Source organism: Plutella xylostella, chromosome 19 (genome assembly GCF_932276165.1).
Source record: "Plutella xylostella chromosome 19, ilPluXylo3.1, whole genome shotgun sequence".
In the NCBI taxonomy this organism is placed as follows: Eukaryota; Metazoa; Arthropoda; class Insecta; order Lepidoptera; family Plutellidae; genus Plutella; species Plutella xylostella.
The window spans coordinates 1456050-1474773 of record NC_063999.1 but is presented as its reverse complement, the minus strand read 5'-3'; the positions used below and the strand labels follow the sequence as shown (position 1 = coordinate 1474773).

The 18724-nt window shown below is 35.9% G+C and overlaps 1 long non-coding RNA gene across 1 annotated transcript; it reads left to right on the top strand.

The window, feature by feature from the left end:
- The first annotated feature begins 206 nt into the window (after positions 1 to 206).
- LOC125489961 lies at positions 207 to 2698 on the top strand. Its single transcript, XR_007267365.1, has 4 exons — positions 207 to 366; positions 703 to 836; positions 1268 to 1327; positions 1767 to 2698. It is a non-coding gene; the product is annotated as an uncharacterized LOC125489961 (long non-coding RNA).
- The last annotated feature ends 16026 nt before the right edge of the window (positions 2699 to 18724 follow it).

Sequence of the window (18724 nt, the reverse complement as noted above, 5' to 3'; positions counted from 1 at the left end):
TGCAGCACTGCTAAGAATAAAATTCACAGCTTAAATATAACATTTCGTAAACTTTTCAAGAACAGGGGTATCAATATTTACAATATAAATAAATACACATGCAATGTCATTACATGATACTGGCAGAAATTGTTGGCACACCCGACAGATTGCCATAAAAATGCCATCATAGCGATAGCGGCAAGATGGCGGCGAAGCAGATGTTGGCAGCAAGTGAAGAAAACTAATGCCTTATTATTATGCATGTATTCTGTGAAGGAAAGCAGTCTCGTCTGCCATTTGGTCACAACGGTGCAAGGAGCAGTGGACCCCTGGATGTAATAAACATGCCGATGTCTGTGGGCCAATGGAGATTGGAGGATCCAGGTATTTCCTAGTTTTTGTTGATGACTATAAATCTTGATATAATGATTATAATATTTCATATTATCCTTTATCAATTAACCATTATTCAGTTTAAACGCTTTCTCATCTCTAATCATCAATTCATCACATTTCAAACTTTGGATTTGCTATCCAGTCAGCCAACAGTGATTATAAACTCACTGTTCTATCATGCATTGTCCCCAACATAACATCTTCAATGCCTCATTTCCGTGTCAATGTACAGGACATCAACATACCATCTCACATTCAGCTTGCCGATGCTTCAGTGAACCTAGAAATATAGATATTTTACTTGGGTGTGACATCATGTTTCAGATCCTACTGCGTGAGAGACTGCCAGTGATACCAGGTCAGCTGTTTCTACACAACACTCAGTTCGGCTACATTGTTGCTGGCACTGCACCATTGAACAGCGAGGGATGTTCATCACTACCAAGTAACTTTTGCAAGTCAGTATCTGAGGCTGTCTCAACAGAGTCTTTAAATAGGAAAATAGATAGTTTCTGGGAATGTGAGCAGGTACCTGAAAAAGGGAACTATATTCCTACTGAATTAAATCCAGCTGACTGTCTGTCAAGAGGTGTAGATCCTCACAGTCTACTGAATAATCAATTTCATGAAACTGAATTCAAACATAGTGTAGAATCAGTAAATGTGCCTCAGAACTTACCTGAGTTAAAGTGTGAGGCTGAGAAAACAAATATGATACATGCTTAGAGTATATAGATACATGCAATCGGTTTAATATAACCATAAGCCCATAAGCAGTTTATTTGGTTCTTTATGATTGGCTTTGCAGACATACCATCCCATTGTCAGCTTGCCTTCTTACATCTCTTCTTATATCTTTATTTAATATTTTTTTTCTTCTAAATTTCAGCTTTCCTATTTTTTCGGGAATACCGCCGCTGCCCCCGGGCCATGCCTCTATAATGAGAAGGTAAGTGTAGAAATACATTATTTTAAAACAATAAAGTCATTTAAATGATATTGAAACTGATAGACCAGTGTAGCTCAGTCGGATAAGCGCCCGCTTCTGTAATGTATACCATCGCTCTTACGGTGAAGAAAAACATCGTGAGGAAACCTGCATATCTAGATTTAGCTCATCTAGATATGTGATCTGTTCCTCTCTACCAACCCGCAGTGGACCAGCTGTATCAGGGCCTCTAGTACGGGTTTTGCAATTTACGTAAACGAAAATTTTTTTGTTTTCTTCTGTCACCTGCATAGATTATCTGTCAAAAGTTTCATGATAGTTTCCGCTAGAGGCGCCACTTTGTATGCGAGAAAACTGAAACTTTTATAGTTTTTAGTTCACACAGCAATGTTATTTATTTGGCACGCCTATTTATTAATGTATCGTTTCTTGCCAACAGATCACCTGGGTGAAGATGACGATGCAACATCGCCATGTCGAAGTACCCAGCGAATGTGACGACAAAACTACTAAATGGATTTTGATCAACAGACAACCTGGATAGGCAACTTTTTAAAAATCCTAGAATCACTACCAGAAAACTTTTTAGCTCTAAGTTTTATTTTAACAGTTACTAGAAAATAAAACTGAGAGCATGTTAAATAAAACAAACCAACACCTATCCCAAAAGAAATGGTAGAAACATAATCAACAAAATATATCATACAGGTTACCAGATAAGGCAAGTAATAATGAAAAATAATTTATCTATCTTTTATCATTGCATGTTATTGTTATAATGTATTTCTACCTATGGGTACAATAGTGGGAGTAGCCTGTATTTATAGTTGGTGAACAAATTGCTTGCTAATGATAAGGCACGGAATTAAAAGGGACAGACAAATATTTAACAAGACAGAAATTAAAACCCTAAAGAATACGTATGTTTATAAAAATGAAAACAGCTGTATTTATTTTAACTCTTTGGACACATGGCGCCATCTGTTGCCGAGTAGCGGTAATAATAGCGACACCTGTTGTCGAGTAGTAGTAACAATGAGTTAGTGCAGTGAGAGTGAAGTGAACGTAACAATTATATTATTTATATATATTTTAATATTTATAGGTTCTATTTAAGTTTAGGTTTATTAGTAGATCACATTTTATTCTGTTTTATTTAATAAAGTATGCTCTTACTTAAAAGAGCTATGATATAATTCAAGCTATCGATTTTAACTGTTATATTCTGATTGATAAATAATAAATTTAGAAATATCATTGTGATTTTAATCATACCTACTTATAACAATATAAAATAATTTAACATGATTGTGTTGATGTAGTTTCTAATGTGGATTTGTATACTTAAAATAAAATAAATTTGTCTTGGCATCTTTTATTTACCTACATATTAAGAACCCAAAATAAGTCTGTAATATAACTGGTTACATTCATTACTGTATGTATTTTTAAAAGTAACCATCATTAAAATAAAAAAAAGAATAAAGATCTTTAGTTGCTTTAGTTAGATTCGATCCACAGACCACAGGGATCTAGTTCGAGGCTGTAACCAACTGGGCTGAGGTGCTGATAATTGTTTTAGTGAAAAATTCCTTCACTTTCTTCCCTAGCCGACAACTTACTTAATACATATTTCAGATGCTTACACTTTTCATTATTTTGAAGTCCCTTGACCATATACGTACATAAAGTAGTTATTGCTACGATCTATATACCATCGTCTATCCATTACATACACTCGATGAGTGGTAGATTTAGTTCTTATCAAGTTTTAACTTGATTAACATAACATAATATTTTCCTATATGGGCGACTATTTCTTCATGATTATGAAGAAATAACCCATTGTGGCGGGATACTGTTAGCACTACATGCTAGAGAATACTTCAATGAACTTATAGACATACAACACATTTACTAACGTGCTCCGAGAGATTAATTACGTCACAATTACATTATATAGCGACATAACCGCAAATATGAGCGACAATTTTTTCATGATTTTGAAGAACAAGCAAATCTACCCAAATTCTGTTAGCACTAGATGCTAGAGAATATTTCAATGAACTTATAGACATATATCACATTTACCAACGTGCTCCGAGAGATTAATTACACCACGATAAATTTACGGCTTCTTTGCGCAATTTGCTGTACAATGTATTCAGGCGCTTTCTCTTTGATTGATTATTTTGAAGTCAATTGAGCAAACACAAAGATGACATATATAGATTTATAATATATTTACCATCGTCTATCCGTTATTTACACACTCATGTGGGTAGATTTAGTTGTAATTTTTTTTTTAATGAGTGACATTAACTTGTAATGTAATTAATCTGCCGGAGCACTCTGAATGGTGTAATAGTAGTTAGTAAGTTAATTGCAGCATCCCCTAGCATGTAGTGATAACAGAATTTTGCTACTTTTTCTTATTTCTTCATAATCATGAATAATATTTGGCCGTATTGAGTGTCCTTATAATTAATAATTTTGACTAATTTCGAGCACACTGTTAAATGTGTAATATGTATATAGGTTCATTGCAGCATCCCCTAGCATGTAGTGATAACAGAATTTTGCTACTTTTTCTTATTTCTTCATGATCATGAAAACAAATTCACTCATACAAAAAATTTGCTTCTGCTGCTATGTTCACGGCGGTCATCAGTCGTAGCAAACCGTAGCGCTACGCCATCAGTCGTAGCAAATCGTAGCGCTACGCCATCAGTCGTAGCAATCCGTAGCGCTACGCCATCAGTCGTAGCAAATCGTAGCACAATCGTATCTGAGTAAGTTTAACTCTTTCCCTCAAATTCATAGATCGTATTGTAAATTCACAACAAGGTTACAATTGACTTTACGTCAGTCAAAAATTTGAAATTCGTATATCGCAATGTCAATTTTAAACCCATTTTAAAGTACATAAGTATCAAAAAGCTCAATGTATTCGCGGGTAGTGCTTTCTGTACTTCAAATCCACATTCATATTACGTTAAAATTTAACCCAATTTTTTTATCTAGCCACAATGTAATAAACCAGAGCTATCGAAGAAGACTCAATTGAAAAATCAACGTCCATTTTTATGTTTACACTGGCTGCATGCACAACAGATATTGACACATTGATGAATCTGACCACGTCTAACAGAAATCCCGTGGAAGTATAAAAACGCACGGCAATACGTGACAAACGGTCCACCGCAGATGGGTGGTAATACACAAGTGTAGTTTAGATGGGATAAAAGTTAGCTAAAGTTCCTACAAAATGTGATTATTATACTTATGTAGGTAGGTATATGTAGTTAACCTTGATCTATAATTATTATAAATAGGTAAGTACAAAAGATTATTTAGTTTGTAGGTTCATTAGAAATAACGATTGTGCTGTAAATTATGTGTTTTTTGGTGCTATGTCGCTGGAACTTTTTCATTACTCGCGTGTGTATTATTTTATGATCGACAGTAGTATAGTTGGCACCCTGACTGAAATGTTTAATTCTTAATAGGTAACTAGTTATTAGAATCAAACATTTTCATGAGCATTTACCTTTACACCATACTCAGTTTACCATCAGTGTATTGAAACCCGAAAAGAGCAAAAATGCCACGCACGTCCGTCACGATTAAACGCACGAATGCGGAGATGCATCGATTAATCCACACACACACACGCACACACACACACACACATACACACATACACACACACATATACACACACACACATACACGTGTGGATTAGCTTGCTGTAACACTATATGGATTAAATTTTTACAGTACCTAAACTAACGGGCATGGGCAGGTTTACGAAATGGCGAAAAAAAGTAGGTTTCTGCTTACATGAGTTCTTCAGTATCAATATATCTTGTCGAGTGTCGGTTCTACTAATGCCATTGTGTTAGTATATTTTTTATGAAATATTCTATAAAAGTTTGTACAGTTAGCCAGGTAGATGGCCTTTTTGATGAAGGTATTTAAACGACCTCACATATCTACAGTAGTGACATTGTACTTCTACTAAGAAAGCCTGAACCACACCTTCTAGTAATCGCTACATTAATCTATCTATACTCTACAATATGTTCTAAAATCAAACCGCCCCATTGAATACCAAACACAATTTTGCTACACGCATCAAGCCCACCGTCCGACGCGTAACAATAGATACGCGCGCTCGAGCGTACGCCTCGCGGACGTGCCACGCGCTGTTTTGCGCGGTATGTTACATGTTACGCTGTATGTTGCGCTGTCCGAATGTAAAGAGGGTAACCGATGGTTATGTTTTAAAATGCCCAAAACACTGTTCGGTTTGGCGTGATGGCGCGGTGCGATAGCTTCGTAATTGTTTCAATTTGCAAATGGCCGGTTGTTAGTTTGGTTAGAATTGTGTTTTTTTGGTTGGTTTTTTGGCAACCTTGTCGAGAGTTTATATGTGAGGGTTATGTTAAGGTATAAATAGACATAGTGGGTTAAATACAGTTTGAAGCGTATTTCAATAATTATACTATCTATGAAGGTGGATAGGTATGTATGTAAAATATGGAAAAAAAAAAATTCACGGAAAACATGAACATTTAGGTAAATTTAATTTAAGTTTCCTAGAAACTTTTGGTTCATTATCAAAATATCATTGCGACTTGATCAACTTAAAACAGGCCATTGATCATTTACCATAAAACTATGAATATAAAACGACACACTCATTCCTGCTAGCCCGATAGCATATTCTGAGTTCATGTCATTAAAAGCAGTCTTGCCACAGCATAATTTAATTCAAAAGAATATTATTTCACATCGACGAAGCGTCGTATCTAGCCACACCGCTCTTTAGTTGATGAACAAAAAATAGTCAAGTACAAGTATTAATTTTAGCGGTTCCGTAGTCCAGTTTTATGTTCATAAGTAACACAATATCTACAGTCTATGTATAGTGCGACAAACTTATCTGTTCCGGTGAGAGCGAACTAAATAGATCCATATCTCATTATTTACTAATGAATTATATATTTATATAGATTAGATGGGTTTATTGAAACCACAAGAGCGAATTACCACTACTGGCAAACTTAAAATCTTATACAATGAAGAAATATTACACATTTTCGTGAGCTGTCACCGGAACAGATAAGTTTGTGGCACTGTATTTGTTTTTACTCCTGCAATGAGGCGTTTGTTAAAAAAAAAAAAGTACCTTTTTGGAGAAATAGATGGCGTTGTCTGGGGTTGTACCAACTTTCAAACCCTCAGAACACACTCAGATCACAATATGTTATTCTGTGAGGCTAACGAAATGTGAAAGTGACGTAGGTAGGTAGAACATTGACAAAAGAATAAAGAGGACTTGGCATAAAAATCGGTACTTAAAAATATATCGTCGTCTCTTTTTAACTTATTGGTGTTATCGTACGTAAAAAAGGACAACAGTAGTTTTGTCTTTGCCTAAAATTACAACATTGCGATCGGTCGCCATGTTGATTGACCAAGATTGACATCCAAACACAAGGTACTTCAGCTGTCAAACAATTTGTTTGTTTACATTTTTCAAGAAAAAAGCCGTCATTTTAATTGACACCAAAGTTTAGGTAAGCGCATTTTTTTCGTTGATATGGCATGTCCTCTCTTTATTCTTTTGTCAATGAGGTAGAATTGTAGTATTATTTTCTCTATGATGTCGATGTCACTGTTGCTTCAGCGTTCAGTGCGATTGTGCGTACAGCCGTTCTTTTCAAGTTTTCTCATCAGTTCTCGCACGCAGCACCCGTTCAAACGGCGCGCATAGAGAAAAGAACACTACGTGACGGCGCGGGTAGAACTATTCACAGAATACTTAGCACTATCCCAAGCCACATGCAGTCTGAGCCTCGGAAGGATGGCTCGCGCTACCACCCGACATTTAATCACAACTAGTGAGTTCTTATTCTGAGTTTAGTACTCTTTGCTCTCTATGTAATTTTTGACAGTTGGTACACTGCGTTTTCACGCCATCTATCGGCTTACCCAAAAGCTCAACTGACAGCTGTCAAGGAAAACGGCTCATTCATCGTATTCTTATCGTGTCGGTGAGAAACACAGAAGCTTTACTATGGTATGTCACCGTGGTGAGCTTTCACCTTGGAAGTTTGGAATCTATGTTCCTAATAATATAAATAGGTATGTATTGAATAGTCTAGTCATCTACAGGGTGTTACGAAAGTGGTATACTAAGCCGAAAGGACTCAGGGGGTCAATCGGAATAACTAGGTAGTTGTTGACTACCCATGGTAAGGATTTTTTCTGGACAAAAAAAGAAAAAATGAAATTTAAATTACATTGAAATTATCTATACCTAGCCTTAGTGCCTACGTTGAATTTACCAAAGGATAATGTTTATAAAAGTACCTTACTATTACTAGACTATCAGTGAAGGTTCTAAATTAAATCTCAGTGAAGCCGCAATAGATATCTCCTGATCGACCGGTATGAATATCTTCCTCAGACTATGGACTTGTAGCACGATTTATAGGTCGGATGTGAACTAAGGGCTGACCTAGTGGATCGTACTAAAGCGGTGATGTATGGAAAAAGGTCGGAAAATGCCGATTAAAAGATTCTAGGTGAACTACGTAATGGATAGTAAAGTGATAATGGTGGAAGAGCCTTTATGTGGCGCTGAGAGGCCTTGAGTGAAAATATAGACATTATATAGAAATATAGAGTCTTTATGATAGGTTTTATAGCATACACATTTTACGTTTTTACTTGAAACTAGCTAAGTGAGGTTGCCTGTAAGAGATCGCTCTCAGCGATAAGGCCGCCTGTTGTACATTAGTTCTAGTCTATAAGTTGTGCCTATATGTTTTTTTGTATGTCTGATTTATTTGGTGTTCAGTAAAGCAATATTCTATTCTATTCTATTCAAAGTGAGAACACTCGCTTTGTACGTGGTCGGTACAATGGCAAACGGTCTTGGTAACAATAATGTTATTACATGGTGAAAAGTTATGTGAAGTTTATAAGGAAAACTATTTTTATAAATATTTATTTTTTTCGCGACATTTTAAAAGTTTGTTTAGAAAGACTCCCCTTTTGATTACTGTAAATACCACTTTTGCAAAATCCTGTATAATCAAAATAAGGACTCAACAAGTTTTCAAAACCTTTTAAGCAATCCAAAGCCAGGTTTCTATCTCTGGCTCAGGGGGGTCACTCTACTACTAAGAACGAGAATTGTCACGCAATCGGCACACTTAATACAACGAGATAGAGCCGTGGTTAACTCAGCGCTCCGAAGCTTCGAAAAACGACTCTATCTCGTTATATTAAGCGTGCCGATTGCGTGACAATTCTCGTTCGTTCTCGGATTTAGAGAGTGACCCCCAGGCCACAGCCTATCTGGATCGCATTTTTCGCAGACATTCATTTCAGCTAACCTGAAATCTCCCAGGCTGATTAAATGCACCCGCGCTCCCAGGGAACCCTGAACGTACTGAAAACTCGTAACTTTCAGCATTCGGAAATACTGTAGGTCCGAGGAAATGCGATAGCGGCGATGTTAGTTTGAATGGGGTAGATTATTCTGAGAAATTTTACCATGCAATTTCTGTATGAAACTACAGTAAGCCCCTGTTTCACAATGTCTGGTTAGTCGCTACCTGTCGGATAAAATACATGTTGTCACTGTCTTAAAAATAATAACAGAGAGTGACAGCATGTATTTTATCCGTCAGGTAGCCACTAACCAGACATTGTGAAACAGACCCTAAATCTAGGGAACAAAATTTTGAAGACTGCACTTAGATTAACGATATTCGAAGAACATGGTGTTTCATATACAAATACAAAACAAAAAACTATTTTTGTTCATTGGTAAACCATTTTAAGATCAACGTAATGACAGACATTGTACCAATGAATTAAGGCACAAATATTCAAACCGAACGAACTAATTCAAAATATGAGCTCAGTGGAGGAAGTGGAAATATTTCTTTTGCACTGACACTCCATCTAATTCGTATATTGTTGAATTTATACGACCGAATGGCGTAGTGGTTAGTGACCCTGACTACTGAGACGATGGTCCCGGGTTCGATTCCCGGCTGGTCAGATATTTGTTTAAACACAGATATTTGTTGTCGGGTCTTGGATGTGCCCGAAAAATGGCAATAGGCCCGCCCCCTATTACATTGGGACTAACATAACACTCTGGCGAAAAGTGGGTGCAGCAATGCACCTCTGCCTACCCCGCAAGGGAGTACATTAGTAAAAGGCGTGAGTGCGTGTTTTTTTTTTGTGTGTTGAATTACTAAGAGACTGCACGTAAAAATACAATGTACCTACCAATAACAATAATCAACCTCTATTTTCATAAAACATCAGTGTTCAATGGGTGGAAATACACTTCGACCCGCACCGCACATAGGAAGTAGGAAGGCATGCATTCGAAACCTTCATCGTATCTGCTGTAATACGACGAGGGAACTTTTGCTTTCTTTATTACGATTTTTGATCGTGTCTGTATTGCTATTTATATGTACTGATATACTCGTTTATACCGTCAACGGTATAGTGCGACAAACTTATCTGTTCCGGTGAGAGCAAACTAAATTGATCCATATCTCATTATTTACTAATGAATTATATATTGATATAGATTAGATGGGTTTATTGAAACCACAAGAGCGAATTACCACTACTGGCAAACTTAAAATCTTATATAATGAAGAAATATTACACATTTTCGTGAGCTGTCACCGGAACAGATAAGTTTGTGGCACTGTATATAAATATACACTACTCTGACATAAAAGCCCCCTTTATTGCCCGTGGTACTTGTGTTAGTCCCTGTCAAAAATACACTCACAGGCAATGTAAAAGTTTCACTCATATAATGCCGACACCAACAATTCATTTCAAATCTCAAAAAAATATGATACCTTTTTAGTTGGTAATTTTTTGAGGAATTTTCTAAATTCGTTGAACAAGTGGTTCCGATTTCCTTCCAGAGTCACCCTGTTTTAAATTAGGTGTCACCCCATTTGGACTAAGGTATTTTTTATGACACCCTGTATAGTGTATACTCTGTATACTCAATTATCCATAGCGTGTCTCGTTTTTTTTCGCTAGCGGCAACTCAACTTGATTTTGGGTGGCTCGTTAAAAGTTCTATCCATCTTTACTCTTGAAATCAATTTTGAACACGATCGCAAGTTTGTTAAATACATTAAACATTCTACTGAGTGAGTACAAACTTACAAATATATTTAGTATTATCAATCCATACTTTGGAAATAAAGTAGGTATTAAAAACACTGAAGAGATAATGCTGTACTTTATGCTGTATTCTGGGAATCAAAATTTATTTAATTTTTTCCTGGCATAAGATTTTTAGGAAAGATTATTATTATACTCCGGCAAAGAGTGGAAGAACATTATTTATATATTTTTTAAATAAGGGATAATATACTTACAAGATTAAAAAAAAAATTACACTTTATTTTATTTATTTATAATTTGCTTGTACAACGAAATTATAATTTTAATATCTGTATTAAAAATGTTAGTTGTATAAGCTGCTGGTGTTCCAGTTTAAATAAATAAATAATAAATAATAAAAATTCGATATTAGGTACATTGAATTTTTATTTCTAATTAAATGTTATTTAACCGATATTGGTTTGACTTGTTATTATTTGTACGCGATTAGCGTGTTAGTTGTAAGATTGCATCACCCACTACGCCTTTACTTTAGGTCCAGGGGCCAAGCCTATTACCATAATTCTCTGGAAAGCCTATTACTAAGACCCGAGCTAATGCCTGTAAATCTGTGTTTAAATAAATATCTGCCCTGGCTATCGAAGTTGGAAACTTCGGCTTAACATCCCTTTAAAATATGTTCCAAGCTAGATTTAATTTTTAGGTAATTATGTAGGTATTTAGGTACAGTAATTACATAATGAATTAATAAACAAAGCCAGGGTCTGTAAACTTAGAAAACCCCAGTAAAAAAATTATGTACCTATCTATAACAAATAGATTCAAATGTAATCCCAATGGTATCCTTGCCATACAATAGGATGCAATACGCTGGATGCTACTTGTGCTTTTTGCAAATTTTCCGGTTTGTGTTGCGGTGAAACTTTTCACGAGTTTGTCATGTCGTTTGTCTACTATATTATACTACAGTCGTAATAAATCTATTTCCGAAATTATATTCAACATATTACCGCACTACCACATTTGTAAAAAATATAATTATAATGTCTAAGGGCGGATTCGGCCAACGTCGAGTAACTTTTTACTCGAGAGTAAACTACCAGTTACTCGCGAGTAAGCAGATTTTGCATTCTACCAAACCTGAAACCAAGATAAGTAGCTTATCCCAAGAATAAAATGTTATACCGCCAAAATTGACCGTGTAACGAGCTTATCCGAGAGTAATTTTGTAATGGCGGCAGCACATCAGCTGATTAGAAAACCTTCATTATGACATAATTGACATATAAACACATCTGTCAAAACATAAACAAAAGTACGTTAAAAGGCGAATTCTCAGAATAACAACAGCGAATAAAATATTAAAACATAGACAATTTTATACTATTGTAATCCATTCAAACTAAGTTGGCATGTCATTTCTATTGCATGCTTTGAAACGCAGCTATTTTTTATTTTAGTTGCATTACAGTTTCGTTCCTCGTTCATTCAATTAATCCTGGTATAACTTGGTAGAATGCAAATCTAGTTATCCCAGATATTTACTCGCGTATAAGTTTTATTCCGGTATAGTTATTCTCGTGTAACGTGATGTTTGGACGAATCCACCCTAAGTAGATACAGATTTTTCTTGAATAAAATGACATAAAATGGTAGATTAAGATAAAACTTTTTATTTTTTCTTAGAAAATGAAAAGTTTTCAAATAAACTTGCTTTGAAAGAAAACTAAAAATTACTGTCCATTAAGAAAATTGCTTGAATTCAATTAAATTGTTAACAATTACACAGCTACTATTCTAAGTGAAACACGGCGAGGTTAAAAGTTTAACAATTACAGGCAACGACCTCAATAATAGTCCTTTTGCTAACGAACAAGAACCTCTAAACTTAGATTAAAGGTCAGTTTAGTTAACCCTATAATACTGATATGATAGTATTGCAGACTTCATGTAAGTGGTGATGTGTAATAGCGTGGTGGACTAGACCTAACCCTTTCCTTCAATGAAAGGAAACCTGTGCCCCAGTAGTGGGGACGTCATGGGTTTATGATGATTATAATGTTAGTAGTATTAAGTAAATCAGTGATTACGTTTGGGGTGCGTGAAGGACACCAGAGGCGCGAGCATAGGATTCGATACTATTTTCGAATCTACACGAAGGGTCGCTTTTACCAAACACTAAACGTATTTAAATCAAATTTTAAATACATTTTGTACTAACTGACAGACGTATGACAGGCTACTAAATACGTTTAGCGTTTGGTAAAAGCGACTGAGTGATTTGGTAACATGGAAAAAACAAATGCCACTTTTGGAACTAACAAATTTGCCTTAAATTTTGACAGTGACATTTGACAATACGCAACGTAAACGGAGGTTTCGAATCCTGTGCTCGGCCATCTGAAAAAGGATATCAAAATTATAGAGACACCTATTTCGTGTCATTCTAAATCGATGCCGCGAATGGGTCGACTTTAGTTAACTGTCAGGCTTAAACACATTAATAATAATGAAACCCTATAGTATCCCGAGTCCCAAACACGAATCCACACCCGAATCAAATCAAACTTTTCAACTAATTCTGTAGTCCAATTTCAGAAGTGCAAATTAGACACTCGCCTATATCATTACGGTTTAACACGAAAACAAACAAGGCCGCCGAGTTGTTGAATCCATTATTGTTCTGAGAACCAGGCGCCTTATTCTGAGCTAGTGAGCGATAGTGAATTCGTTGTGCGTTTCTGCGCGGGATACTGGTTTGAAATCGAGACTCTACGCTTGTGCGTCAATGTAAGTCAAACTCAATATCTCTTTGCAATGCTGAGATGCCCTAAATAATATATGAGGGGGTTTGTAATGTAAACCTTTCTATCTATCGTTGTTTAGAGGGATCGGGAGCTGTAATTTGATGTGATTAGCTACGAATATTGTGAAATAACTTGTTTGGATTTTAGATTGTCACTGTCAAATTCAATTATGGTAGTTATACATGTTTCAACTAGAGAATAATATATGAAAGTAGGACTGCTATCGTTGTCATATTGCAGTGCCGCAACCACTAGTACCTACCTAGAGTAAGAGCCATAGCACACGCACTTTGCCACTGCTATAAATAGATGTAATTTTTACTACTAGATGGCAGCACTGTTAGTGGCGGTAGCGCAGCAACGCCATCTATAATTAGCGCCACTCACGCTTTTCAGCCTGTGAATGTTTTCCGGCGTAAACTTTGAAACTCAATTTTGGGACCACTGTAATTTGTTGCCGTACTTATCAGCTATTTTGCGAGTTTGCCTTTTTATATTCTTGTAGTAGTCTTTTTACAAATATTCATGCTACATTTAAGATAGAGTTTCTTGGTAGAATTTTACCTTTGTCGCGTAGGTATTCTGGCTACTATTCTTTTAGTAGGATTGGGGATTACTCAGATCGTTATTCAATCTGTCATCCATCATCATCAGCCCGTAATCGTCCAATGCTGGCCCAAATCCTCTCCCAAGACCACAATATTCTGTCCCCGGCCTTCCTCATCCAGCCACTACCTGTCTAAGATTGGAGGGCGTTCGTCTCGCTCTTGCCTGTTCAAGGTTTTCCCCCAAGAACTCGTAAGTAACCGAGTTAGGTACATTCTATAAAAATGGGTTACCAAATAGGCCATCTTCCCTTGCGTCTTAATTCCCACAAACACCTTCAACCAGCTGTGTGCTCCGTAAAGTATAAAGATATTATCACGAAGCGTTTAGCCAAATTGCCCCATCTAACTTTATGTGCGTATCAAAAGACGCATTTTGCGTTTTGAGCCTTATTCATTGGGACCATAAATGCCATTTTCTGGTATTGAGAAGTTAATAGTTTATTGTTGTTTAAAGGCGTATTCATGTGTGGTATTTGGTACTGCTGTATGTGTCGGTAGGTATATTATATGTAGGTAGGTTCTATTATGCCATATAACATTATAGATAAAGCATATTACATAATACAGCTATTAGTGGCGGAGGGTGAAATTTCTTGTAGGGCAAGCCGGTTTGGAAAAATATACCAATTTATCATGAAATATAGTGAAATTAGTGAATTACATTGTTAAATATCAATTCAAAAGGGAAGCTGATGTGAATCGTGTTATATGATCCTTTGCCAATGGCACCCATGTACTTATATTTTTAACTCCTGACAAAAATAGGGGTGTTATAAGTTTAACGTGTCTGCGTATGTGTATCTGTGGTAGCGTAGCTCCCAAACGGCCCAACAGATTTACGTTTTGTTTTTTTAGATTCGTAGTTTCCCCAGTGTTCTAAGGCATATTTCATAAAAATCGGCTTAGTTCTTATGAAATATGCCTTAGAACACTGGGGGTAACATTACCTATTTATTATTTATAATATATAACATTACCTATTCATTACGTTCAAAAGCTATGCGACTTTTAGTATTGAATGTCGGGGTTTATAAAATTTATAAGGTTGTTTCTTGAATACTTCTATTCAGATCTATAAACAGCACTGCACCCGGCGACTCGCAAGTCTCGCCACAAAAATTAACACAGCACTCAATCCCCAACACAGAACCGGGTCAAAAAGCGCTAACCACTAGCGCTTGAGAGTCAGATGTAGCGCTGAGGGCCCTCCGCGCCGTCTACGCTAAAAGCTGCTCTAGCACTACAATGCTGTATACGCGTTGTGATAGCGACTTACAAGGAGAAGGACTTAGGGCCTGATTCATAATGTCTGGATGGACATAATTTATGTTATCCAGTCATTTACATTGCTTCCATTGTCCCAAAGATAATAACAGAGAGTGACAGCATGTCTTTTATCCCATAGGTAGCCATTATCCAGACATTGCGAAACAGGTCCTTACTATATACCGGTCTAACATGATCATCAATGGAGATTATTGACAGTAGTTGGTGAAAGCTTGGCTAGTAAGCATTATTGAGCTTACTAGCCAAGTACATGCGTCCACTTTTCGGCATCGTAAGCAACGCACGCATCGCATTCTGTATTCTTTGTATAGACATTCAAACCAGTGCGTCCACTTCATCGGCATTTCCTACGCCGTTTCACCATACATTTATGAAAGTTCGTCTGGTCCGTCAGTTTCGCTAGCTAGCTCAATAAGTACCTACATATACACTCACGGACAATGAAAAAGTTCCATTGAAAAAATCACCAAATTACTTCTAAACGAACGAAAACTAACTTAATGACTCCTTCTGCAATATTTAAGTACATTTTACGGCGCTTTAGAATATTGCCAACCAAACCCGTAAATACGAGTACTTTATGCAAATTTCGTTTTAAATGTAAAAAAAAATTTGATTACATTTGGTGTCTGCATTTTGAAAGTGGCACGTGAGTGAAATAATATTATTAACGTTATTTTACTGTTCGGTTTTCACATGTACATAGAATCAGAAACATTATAACAACAGATGCAATAAGCAACGTCTATTTAGCTTGAATTGCTGCGGAAGTTTAATTTAACATCCAGCTAAGCCTGTTCCGTGAGCTATTTATATGTCTAGTTTGAAGTAGATTTGTTGACGTAAATAGTACGCGGCATCGTTTTAAATAACACCCCACCACAAAGGGGATGCTTTTCAATACAGTAAGTATTGAAAAAACTCAATATTCTTTGAAACCCGATGCAACTTTGAAAAGCTATCTCAGTAAAAGCTTGCATTTTAAACTTATTCGTCCACTGGTATACCGGATCTTTTAAAGGAAAGCTTAATGTTTTTGAAGTGGGAGCTTTGCTTGTTTAAATATTGCAGTTTAAAAGTTTAGTTCACATTTTTAGATTGCACAGGTGATAGTGAAGTTCAGGAAGTTCATACCTACCTTAAAGGTATTTATGTTAATATAATAATAATGAGACATAAATTCAGTTTTGTCTCTTAGGTAAATAACATAATTTTTGCTGCATCTATCTACATAACATTATGAATACATATATAAATATATTATATTGAACCGCGGATTACACAGGCATTAATAATTAATGTACATGACTGTGTTCTCATGAAGAGCTGTAGTACCTAGTAGGTTAATATTTTAACGGAAAAATATTTAAAATGTTGCACTCAGCGTTCATTTATTTTAATAATATATTAATATTCATATTCATTTATTCATAATTTGACATTAAACGTCAATACATTTTATATACAATAGAATTTCAATCATAAGTTAAATTAGTAATAATAATAAGGCATCAACAGAGAATTACAAAATTTTCGACAACAATTTCTAAAATATATGTACTTACCACATAAAATAAAATTATATATATCATCACTATACAATACCAGCAGTCTATGGGATAAGTTGTAGGTAAATTGGTACTTTTTGTAGTTAGAAGTATTTGCGTATTCGTATGTATACAATATTCATTCACCACGGAATAAAGAAAGTCACGTTAAACACTTACCCCCTTATTCATAGAAAAGTTACAATACGTTTTAACTAATAAACTGTTTTGTCCCTCTCTGTCAAAGAACAAATTGTACTTTGTCGGAGAGGGACAAAACAGTTTATTAGTTAAAACGTTCTGTAACTTCTCTATGAATAAGGGGGTAATCCTGCACAAATTTTTCAGGGTCTATTCCACCAAACTGTGTTTATGTATTCTATTTATTCTTAGGTACAATAATTATTGAGTGACATTGCAATTACTTTAACATAGTTTCTCCTGTACTTCCTGTGGGTTGACTGGTATAAAATGCTTTTAGCATTAAGTCCACCCTTTGTACACTTATTTATATATGTTTGTGCAATATAAAGGATTAAATAAAATAATAATAAACCACAACTCCGTGTAGCTACAAAGCGCTGCGCATATCCTCGGTACAATGGGCGTACGCGATAAGGCGCATAAATACCTATTCGCGTGGCAGCGGGTGACTCGCCCGCGAAACGTCCGGAAATGAGCCATTGTGGCCGACTATCAGGAGCGAGGGTAAAGGTATTATGTGCTTAAATACGTAGGGGATAAGGATTATTTTTGTTGTATTTTTGTGATATTTTTTTGTGATTCACGGTTTTGATTGAATTTGTTTATGTTACTGGCTCTTGGGTTAGGCGATAGAGCAGTTGGTTAATGTGGCAGGGTGTTAGTGAAAAGTGGTATTGTTAGCCAAAAGGGGGTGACTGAGCCCAAAATCTTGAGAAACTCATCAACTTTAAAAAAATAATGAGTATTTTATATTCGTAACGTACCTACAGTGTTTTTTTTAATTGATTGTGGCCTTAGTAGTAATAACTATAATAAAAATCGTGTTCGGAAAATTTATCCAACTGACAAGAAAACATCATAGTCTCCTAAGGGCGAGGCCGTAGTAGGTACCTAGGTATTTCTAATATTATTCTGATGCACTGTTAAATGTACAGTCACCTGCATAACTAGCTATACACTTTTGTACCTTGTCAATCTGAAACCGCATATCCATTCATTGAAATATTGACGGTTCGTCAGTTTGACAAGGTACAGAAGTGTATAACGACTTATGCAGCTGACCGTACTTCATTGTTGCTGACGGCGTCATAAAGCTAGTTTTATCCGATTATTACGAATTTGGTGTTGTTATGTCACTGTAACTTTTTCATTGCTCGTGAGTGTATATCCAATCATCGCTTTCTAATTTATTTATTTTAATAACTGAACAAACAGCCAAACAAACAATGATTAAATACATTTGACACAAATAATAAGGCAGATTACGATTAAGAAGTTCAGATAGATTAACTAATTATTTATAAACTATGCGTTAACAGAACAGCTTATTAATTATACCTTATTATCAAACCCATACTGAAATGCGTGGTCTACCCCAGTTCAAATAATAACAATATAGCATCTCCGCCTCACAGTAGGTTTATAAGGCAGTTTGGTTCAGTACGGAAGTAGCTCACTCTACTATCGAAGTGCTATATGGATGGTTCAGCTGCGGCTAGAAAGGGGTGTAAAAGTGAAAATGTGGTCGATATTGAGAAAATAGCGTGAGGAAACCTGCACGGCTAGATAATCTTGATTCTAGATAGTACTTTAAGTGCATTGTACCTATTTCAAAGCGGCGGGTTTGTTACGTATCGTTAATTTATCATGTGCGTACGGCTACCGTATCACCACCAACATATTCGCATTTAAAAATCCATAAACAGCGTCGCTCGCCCGTCAAACATCTGTCAGATCCATACAAGTAAC